We start from the raw sequence: 10,510 nt of genomic DNA on the forward strand, positions 1-10,510 counted from the left end.
TCAATAAAACTAATCACATGACTCGAAAATCAACCAGCCAATTAATATACAAAGTAATAGCTTTTTAAAAAAGCTAAGCACTACTTGGCTAATCGGTGACACCTAGAATACAAAAAGTAATAAAAATCAGATTATGACTTCTTATACACTCTATTTCATCAGTAATGTCTATTTTTAAGGATATTTCGAAATAAAAATAGAAATGCATTGATGACAATTCTATTTATGCAATTTTATGCAGTTCAACATAATATTTTATTTACATTAAAGGGATAAAAGAAGGATAACATTCCACATAAAGTCTTCTAAGAATTTAAAAACTTTTATCAAGATATCTCCGAAAACAGGAAACCAAAATATCATTTTTCAAATACACTATAGACTCTTTTGTCATTATTTTCCAGAATAATTAAGTTGAAATTATAGTTAATGTCTCTGATAATAATGATGATAAACAATATATATTACATGCTATATATCTTAGCCAAAAGTTCCTATAACATAAAATCCTCTTACACTTGAAAAGTAACCATGTTGCATATTATGACTCTGCCAAGACTATTCGTAAAGGTATGCATATAACTAAAATTTTAAAATGTCAGATACGGCTATGTCATTGTATGTATAAATTGTTAATGAGGCTGGGAGTAGCAGAAAATATGAATGATGATACAGATGATATCGAGTAAATGGTTTAAAACTGTATAAGTTTAACTATTACTCAGATATGCATGTAGCTTTTAGATTAAGATAAAAAAAGGGGAAGTTTTATCTGTAAGATAAAGAGGTCACTGACTATTTTTTTATGTATCTATTTTACTATGAAAAGGGTTATGTTAATTAAAAGTAAAGGTCTGTTATATTGTACTTAGTGAGAAAAGTTATAATAAAAAAAAACATCGAATTTCAAGTGCCTGCTTCTGCGCTTTTTTAAGTAATGATTTTTACTGATAAAACAGTTACTAGTAGTTCTACAAATCCAGCTGACAACACATCTGAATGCCTTCCGCATATTTACCTTGGTCACCTGGACCATGTAGATCATTTAAGTATTGTCGTCCATGATCAACTGTCGTTACTTTTCTGAAAAACTTCTCTAACACCCATATGACTATTCCAACATTTAAATGAAATATCTTTATTTTGACTGAATTTTAAACTTTGCATCATATTTCGGTCTATCTACAACATGATCGACACTTCTGAAATATTACAAACGGGTGAAATGCAAATACGTGTCTAATGGCTTTATAATGGAAATACACATGATACATACGCCCAGGAAAATATGAAAGGTGCATAATTAATTGGAAAGAAAAGATCTATCGAAAATCCACCATACAATGAAAAGACGATTTCTTATAATAGTTATTTCTCTTTACTCGTGATTGAACTCCTAGCTTTTTTGTTTATATCGGACTATAAATAAAAAAAATCAACCCTGGTATCTATGATGAGTTTATTTACAACCAATGGGTCGATGCCACTGCTGGTGGAGTTTTTAATCCCCGAGGGTATCACCAGACCAGTAGTCAGCACTTCTGTGTTGATATGAATTATCATTGATATGGTCATAGTTATAAATTAACTGTTTACAAAACTTTGAACATTTTGAAATACTAAGGCTTTTCTAACTCAGGAATAAATTATCTTAGCTGTATTTGGCAAAGCTTTTAGGAATTTTGGGTCATCAATGCTCTTCAACTTCGTGCTTTATTTGGCCTTTTTTACTTTTTTAGATTCGAACGTCACTGATGAGTCTTTTGTAGTATTTTTTGTGATTTAACTTTTTGTAGACAAAACGCGCGTCTGGCGTGAATACAAAATTTCAATCCTGGTGTCTGAGATGAGTTTATTTACAACCACTGGGTCGATGCCACTGCTGGTGGAGTTTTTATTCTCCGAGGGTATCACCAGCCCAGTAGTCAGCTCTTCTGTGTTGACACGAATTATCATTAATAATGTCCTAATTATAAATTAACTGTTTACAAAACTTTGAATTTTTGAAATACTAAGGCTTTTCTACCTCAGGAATAAATTACGTTAGCTGTATTTGGCAAAACTTTAAGGAATTTTTGGTCCTCAATGCTCTTCAACTTTGTACTTTATTTGGTCTTTTTAACATTTTTTTATTCGAGCGTCACTGATGAGTGTTTTGAAGACGAAACGCGCGTCTGGCGTAAATACAAAATTTCAATCCTGGTATCTATGATGAGTTTATTTGAAACAGATTCAAATATACGAAAAAAAAGGGTATTCATAAAAGAACAAATCAGCAAACTTTTAACTCAAATGGAACTCTTTATCAACTCAAATCAAAGTATTAAACAACCAAAATTATGATTGACTATACATGAGATACAGAGATATATATAGAACTAGAGTATCGTATTGCTTTAAGAAAACAAATCAGAAAATAACATTGAATTAGATTGCGAATACTTTGAAAGACCTTTTTTTAACTTATATTTTTATTTAGTTGTGAAAAGGGACGGATGATGCATGTGCCAAGGGGGAATTCAAAGACTGAGCAATGGCCTAAAAAAAAAACGAAAAAAGACAAAAAAAGTCCACAAAACACTACTGGTGTAATACCACCAAATCATAGTACGTCACATCCGGTTGCATACGAACAAGGATCGTACAAAATATTCCCTTGAATTTGACAGTTGCAGGTAATTTATCCTACATTTCATTGCAGTAAAAAAATTTTGGGTCATAAACATACATCTTGGATATTTCAAAGCACCATTATTTTTTTATTTGGGGTTTCTATAGAATATTTTGGAAACTTGAGGTTACATGGTTACTAAAGCTTGCACACAGGTAAAAAAGAGGTGAACATTTGATTGGTTAGCTTCCAGTGATGGTTATTTTCTTGTATGCAATGAAATGTTATGTAAAAATTTTTCCAAAGTACTGGACAGGATAAAGCTTTACTCATGCCAAGTATTTCTTTATTTGACACAAAGATAAATTCTGCACAAATTTTTGAGAGGTGCAAATTTAACAAAGACTAATAGGGGAAAATCAATGCTGGTATTACACCTACATAAAATACTAAAAAAATTCGCAATATGAATCTCATCAACAACCTGGGGTGAAATCGGTGCTCCAGTTCCTGTTCTACATGTAGTCACCCTCGTATTGCTAATGCAAGTACAAATCCTGTGAAACATGAAAGTTTCATTTTGACTGTTTACTATTCGTATAATTCCTTTGTATCTATTGTAATTGCGATTATCGTAAACGCTTTGAAAACTTAACTCACACTCACTGCGCGGGAGTAATGCTAACCAGTCCATTTATGATTGTCGACCTTAAAGTACACTTTACGCCGTCAATCAGTGATCTATGATTATGAATGTCTAATGTGGTTCCCGCGTGCCAAAGTGGTACTTAGTTGCTAGACTGACATGAATGTATTATAAGCAATGGTATTCCTACACAAAGGACAACAAGAAAAACATGTTAGTATGTTATATTAATATTCACAGCAGCCACATTTGTTATGAGGTATAAATCTGGCCGTTAGTTTACTCTTTTGCATGGTTTAATATTTTATCATGTCGATGCCTTCATTAGCTCACTGTATGGTGTTGATAAAGACCACACAGTGACCTGTAATTGTTAAAATCTAGGTCCTTCAGTCTATGGATAGTTTCTCGTTTTCAATCATTTCACATCTAAATATTTCTATATAAGACGACGGACGACAGGGCTTCATCTTTGGTTTTACATTTAACGTACTAAAGTAATATGTAGATGCATGTTCACGATCTGAGAGTTTTTTGTGTGCTGATATAGTCGGGTGGGGTTGCTGAGAAAGACAACGTGATCTTTACAATTTTTATGCTATTTTAATTTTAGATCCAAAAAACCAAGAGAGCTAGTGTCAAACGTTTGAAAAGCCACCAAGACAATCAAATCGACAAAATTGAATCAAATACACACATCTATGTACGAAATCGAGATAGTCAAAATGAAAAAAAATAGTCTTTATCTCCTACTTATTGTATGCGATTCTTGTCAAGATAACAGTTAATAGCGGGTAAAACAGATCAAAACAATAGCTGCAAATGTCGATGTTACAGATCTAAATCTACTGAAAATAACGCACTCCAAACGTAACACGTGTATTGTCAATAATAAACATCACGTCTTGATGATGTCAGATTCAGTAAACTTTTTATAAGAGTCAGATAGTTTTCTTTTTCAAAGATGAATTGTCAATTCTTGAAAAGAATTTTGTTCAGTTGGCGATACTATAAATAAATCAAAGTGGAGCATTTTTCAGATTTCCCTGGAGAAAAACTAGCGTCAGGGGAAAATGTTTATCCTTGGGAAATGTTTTGCCTAGACATTTTTCTCAAAGCAAAATAAATACTCCAAAATTTACCTCAATGAAATCTATAATCTAAAACATTCCCTCGAGGAAATTTCAAACAAACTATCTCCTTGTTATTGTATTTAATGTGGTATGATGACAAATGAGACAACTATCCACCAGAGACCAAATGACGTGCATGTAAATAACTATAAGTCAACGTGCGACCTTAAACAATGAGAAAAATGCATACTGTATAGTTAGCTTTAGTGTTCCTACATGACAAAATGTGAAACTTTTTCTGACGGGAGAGCACACGCTCTGATTTCCTCATCAAGGAAACCAGGCTTATTAACTATAACACCAGTAACTCGTTTCGCCTACAAAAGACTCATCAGTAGAGTTTGAACAAATATTTGTTGGATGGCAAAATCAAAAACTAAGTTGAAGATCATTGAAAACTATACAACAAAAAAACATATTGATACTAATATCATTTACATAATACTTTAGAGACATGTCTGTCTTTTTACAAAATTTCAATTCTGGTATCTATGATGAGTTTGTTTTCTTTAACATGGGGAACAAGTGTTAAACTAGGAAGTACTTGTGACAAAAGCGATGATATGCAACTTGTATTCTTGAGTACTTTCTGATATACCACATGAAAATCATTTAGGTGACATTGAAAAAAATACATATAAAAAATACCGAACTCCAAGGAAAATTCAAAACGGAAAGATCATATTCCAATGGCAAAATAAAAACCTAAAACACAACAACCGATTGGATAACAACTGTCATATTCCTGACTTGTTACAGATATTTTTGTATGTTGAAAATGGTGGATTAAACTTGGTTTTATAGCTTGCTTAACCTCTCACTTGTATGACAATCGCATAAAATTCCATTATATTGACAATAATGTGTGAACAAAACAAACAGACTTCTTTTAAACTGAGTTTTACTGTGCGTATTGCTGTGTGTTTGTTTTTTATACATTGGCTAGAGAATATAGGGGGAGGGTTGAGATCTCAAAAAACATGTTTAACCCGCCGCATTTTTGCGCCTGTCCCAAGTTAGGAGCCTCTGGCCTTTGTTAGTCTTGTATGATTTTAATTTTAGTTTCTTTTATATTTCGGAGTTTAGTATGGCGTCCATTATCACTGAACTAGTACATATTTTTGTTTGCCTCCGGGTGCGGGATTTTCTCGCTGTATTGAAGACCCATTGGTAGCCTTCGGCTGTTTTCTGCTCTTTGGTCGGGTTGTTGTCTCTTTGACACATTCCCCATTTCCTTCTCAATTTTATTTATAGGAAAAAGTGTCAAAAATAGGGATACAACAGTCAACATTGTGTTATAATCTTAATCACTATAAAACAAACAAATATATAAACAAAGAAAAACAAAATAGCATATAGAAAAAGCACACCAGCCAAAACGAAACACAAAAACACAAAAATGTACCATAGCACAGTAAGACAATGACGGGATGTATAAGTTCCGAGCCACGACAAATGGACATCACCAAAAATAGACTAAACAGTAAAAGTCATAATTTACACAGACAAATAAAAGAACACAATAATATGTAATTAAGATAATAAACAACGTCAGTACATAGAATATATACTTCAAGACCATTATGTATTATTTGTGAAGTTGATACGGAATATTTATCAACTCTTCCTATGAACTTTTTTTAGAAAAAGGACGAGACATTTTTTGACAGAACCCTTGTTCATCAACATTCTGCTCAGACACTGGTGACGTTTTACAAAGTCTGAGAAGCAGCTGTAGGTGAAGTTGGTCTATATATATTGGGGGCAGTGGAAGCCGTGTCTGTTGTTTTTTTTTAATTTCTAGGTCTGGAGGACATATTAATTGAACCCAATCAGAAAATTTTGGATTGTTAATGAAAAGAACATCATCAATATATCTGAATGTGAAATTAAATGATCTGGCTTCTTTGATGAAACGAATACTAGAAGTCGTAGTCTTTAGAAAGTACTATTGCCTAATGCAGCCTAGACCTTTATAAACAACTCAAATGCATATCGAAATATATATGTTGAAATAAATAAGATTTATTTTGCATACAAAATCCGGACAAAACTGATGCGCATTTACTTCAAATTCGAAAATATTACTTCTATGCTTGGTTCGTGTTGTATTTGAGCAATTTAAGTCATCTCTCAATTATTAAAAACTGGAAGTAACTAAATTATTATTCAAGCATGAATAATATACAACATTCAAAAGTAAAAAAAAATATATATTAAAATGCATACAAATTATATTTTGTATATACATTAACTTAGGATACATGTAAGATTTGAATTAAAATCGATACAATTTTCGATCAATTTGCCAAAATGTAATTTATTTCATGATTTTAACACAATATCATGATACGGATCAGTCACGGGGCTACTCTCTACAGATTGTGCAAAGTTTTTTGAATTTGTATAGATTACACATGTGGGATTAAAAAACCTAAACGTTCTGATTTTAAGATAAAACATGAGAAGATGCATATGTAGCTATCGATGCGCTTTAAAAAAAAATGTTTTTGCATAAATATTGGGTTATCTTAGCTATCTGTCTTTAACATGTTTAAATGGCTAAGTTAAGAAAAAAATTATAAGATCTGTATTCATAATAAAACAATAATAGAATAAACACTACCTAAACTACTAAAATATGCCAATTTGAAATTATTGGTTTTTTTTTAGAATCAATATTTGTAATCGACATGGATAGAAAACGGGGCAAAAAATAACCAAACATCTTTTAACTTCAAACAAACTAATGTGGAAAACAAGTTGATAATACAGAAATTCCTTTTTTACACGCACTAGATCTTTTATTATTATCTTGTTTTGATATAATCTGATTTGCACATCTTCCGCCATGTAAATTAAACAGTACTTATGTACGTCTGGTATCTGTCTATGTTAGATGTCTTTCTGCTTTGTAACCATCTGATGAGTTTAGCTTTTTTCAACTAATGTTTTTACTATTACACCACTGTCCCAGGTTAGGGGAGGGATGGAGCCTTCAAACTAGTTTAAACCCGCCACAATCTGTATGTGCGTGATCCAAGTTAGGAGCCTGTAATACCGTTGTTGTCGTTTGTTGCTGTTTATCATATTTGTTTTTCGTTAATTATTTTGTACATAAATCAGGCCGTTAGTTTTCTCGTTTGAATTACATTTCTCATTTCGGGGGATTTTATAGCTGACTATGCGGTATGGGTTTTTCTTATTGTTAAACGCCATACGTTGACCTATAGTTGTTCATTTCTGTGTCATTTTGGTCTCTTGTTGTGATTTGTCTCATTAGCTAAGCATACCACATCTTATTTTTATAAACCTTTTAAGTCAAAATTGTCGCAATCGTCTGGCAACTCTTTGTAAGAGTTATTGTCCTTGAATGACAATTTTGACCAATTTTTATTGTTTTTGCAAGAAACTATTAGAATTATGCTTACTGCATTGTATCAATTTAAAGCAAAAGTGCCAGATAATCGAAACAGGCTTCTCGGATCCTCCAGTTTTTATTTGTAAACGTAATCAAAATTTCGTGGACGGTGCAAACAATTACATTTCAATGTACATTTACTAATTAATCAATTTCCAACACTCTAACGTTATGTAATAATAATTTAATTTTGGATGTAACGCGTCTTCTGTTTGGCTGACGTTGTTTTGTTTATCAGCTCATAGACATAATTTTGTCATGTGACCGTGACGTCATCAACGTTTTTTCATGGTTTACTACGGTTTAAAATGGAATTTAGAATTAAATTATAAGAAATGACTGTAATATTTTTTCTGTCTATTCGAAATAACATAAAAAATGTGGTGCACACTTTAAAATAACCCGCTACGCGGGTTATTCAGTGTGCACCACATTTTTGATGTTATTTCTTCATAGACAGAAAAAATATTACAGTCATTCCTTAAATATATAATCTATTATCAATATAAAATCGTGTTATGTTTTTACAACTTGTTTGATAAAAAAAAAATGGAATTATATGTTTATCGAAGTACTTGATACTCATTTACAGTAGAAAACATAAATCGTTAAAGATATAAACAACATTATTTATTACCATAACTATTATCAATATCAAAATACCTACTCTGCATGCTTTTGCCCTCTAGAAAATATACGTTTACTTATGACTTTAGATTTTATTCAAAAAGACATTGTGCGGAAGGAGAACAGTTGGATATAGGAAATTAAAAAAAAAAATGGTTAAACTTACTTTTTTAGTTATTATCATGTGTGATCTAACCGTCGTTATCATGGGTAGGTACGCTATTATATCATAACCAATAATGGTTAAGTTGTTATTTATATTAAAGTCATATGGAACGAGTTTCTTGAAATTTGAATGTTCTCAAAATTTTTGAACCAATGCATGCATATATACTAAATTAAGTCTTGCATACACGTTTTAAACATTTATTACTCATCAATAACGTATTATCGACAAATAATATTTCATTCAGTGGTTGTTGATCGCAAGCTAATTAATTTTCGAGTTTGTTACCGAAGTCTACCGGAATGTGACATTGATAAACAATGAAAACAGAGCACGTGGAAAGCGTGACAGATAATTGAATAGAAAGAGCCATGACATTTGTTTTTTATATTTTCCATGTGTTCCCATTCGTCTCTTTCTTTTATTTAAATGGTAATAATAAACTCACCGGAGGCTCGTTTATTATTATATTGAAATTAAATAACTCGAGTTGATATCAAGCGATATCCAATTCTCACTCGTTATGAAACCTATAAATAAAATTAAGAGCATTCCATTATAAATAAATTAAATCAAACAGTACAGAATGTGTGTTTCATCTTTAAGGACGGTGTCACTCTGGTTACTATCACTGTACGGGTTATACATGGTGTTGTCCTTATGGTTATTCATGCACTGGATACTCAAGGTGCCCTAAAAGTCATCATTCTTCGGGATCGTCAAATGTTGGGTACGTATTCGAAAAAATATTTAATACGCAAAAAGATAAGTTAAATCCAGTTAAGTGAAGTTGAGTAAAATTTGTGTCAATGGAAGGAGAAATACCGAAATTCAGTTTATTTTTATTTTTAAAGGGGCATAAGCTACGAATTAGACACACAAATACTTTGTTTGGTTTCAAACATTCATTAAGTAGAATGTAGAATTAACAACTACGTTGAGAGCGAAAATATCAGATAACTGGATTTCAAGAATGTTTCAATATTTCATTGTTTTTTTAATTATTGTAGTGCTATAGTTAGAGGCTGCATAGGTGGTTTAGTTGGACTTTTTATCCTGATTTGTTGCATGGTCAGCTGTTGTGAAAAATGTAGTAAGTTATACTTCTTTTAAAATATCAAAAGCCATGTGTCAAATAAAATATCATTAAACTAGTATACTCCTATCTTGTTATCAACACAAATTGATCCTTCGTGTGTAAATGAAAAGTGAATCACATTGCCCGTGAAATATAATAAATATTTCAATTTTTTGGGACAGTTTGTCGATGTTTCGTAAATTATACAATAGTTTTTGTTTAAAGTCACAGTTGTAACCTCACGAGAAGAAGTCGATTTAGGGAATAAATGGTGTCAGTTAATAAAATTTGAAAAATTCAAAGGAAAAACTCAGAAACGCATTAAAGTAATTAACTGTAAAGAAACAACAAAACATGGAAAATGATATCAGCTGGACATTAGACTCTTGGCTTAGGACATATACAGACAGTATATGCCTGGTTTACAAATGTTACTTAGTGTCTAATCCTCCCCTAACATCGGACAGCTGTGTAATAGCACTCTATCAGAACACACATTAAAATTCAGGTGAAAAAGGACTTGACTCTTCAGATAGTTTTTTAAAGTAAACAGTATAATAATGTCATATTTTTAATTTTCAAATTTTAATAATTGATTATATAAAAATGAGCTGCATTATTTAATACAACAACTATTAATAAAATAATCAAAGGGACTGAGAACTTTGCACACCAAAATATAAATCAATGTTCGTATTCTATTTCAGAAAAGTCAGGAAAGGTCCAATCAATTAACAAACATTCAGGTCGTCAAAATAGAAACACAACAACTGAGAACCAACAACAAAATGCTAGTGACGGGTTCGGGACAAGACAGCCCATTCATGT

Source organism: Mytilus californianus, unplaced genomic scaffold (genome assembly GCF_021869535.1).
Source record: "Mytilus californianus isolate M0D057914Y unplaced genomic scaffold, xbMytCali1.0.p SCAF_9, whole genome shotgun sequence".
Classification (NCBI taxonomy): domain Eukaryota; kingdom Metazoa; phylum Mollusca; class Bivalvia; order Mytilida; family Mytilidae; genus Mytilus; species Mytilus californianus.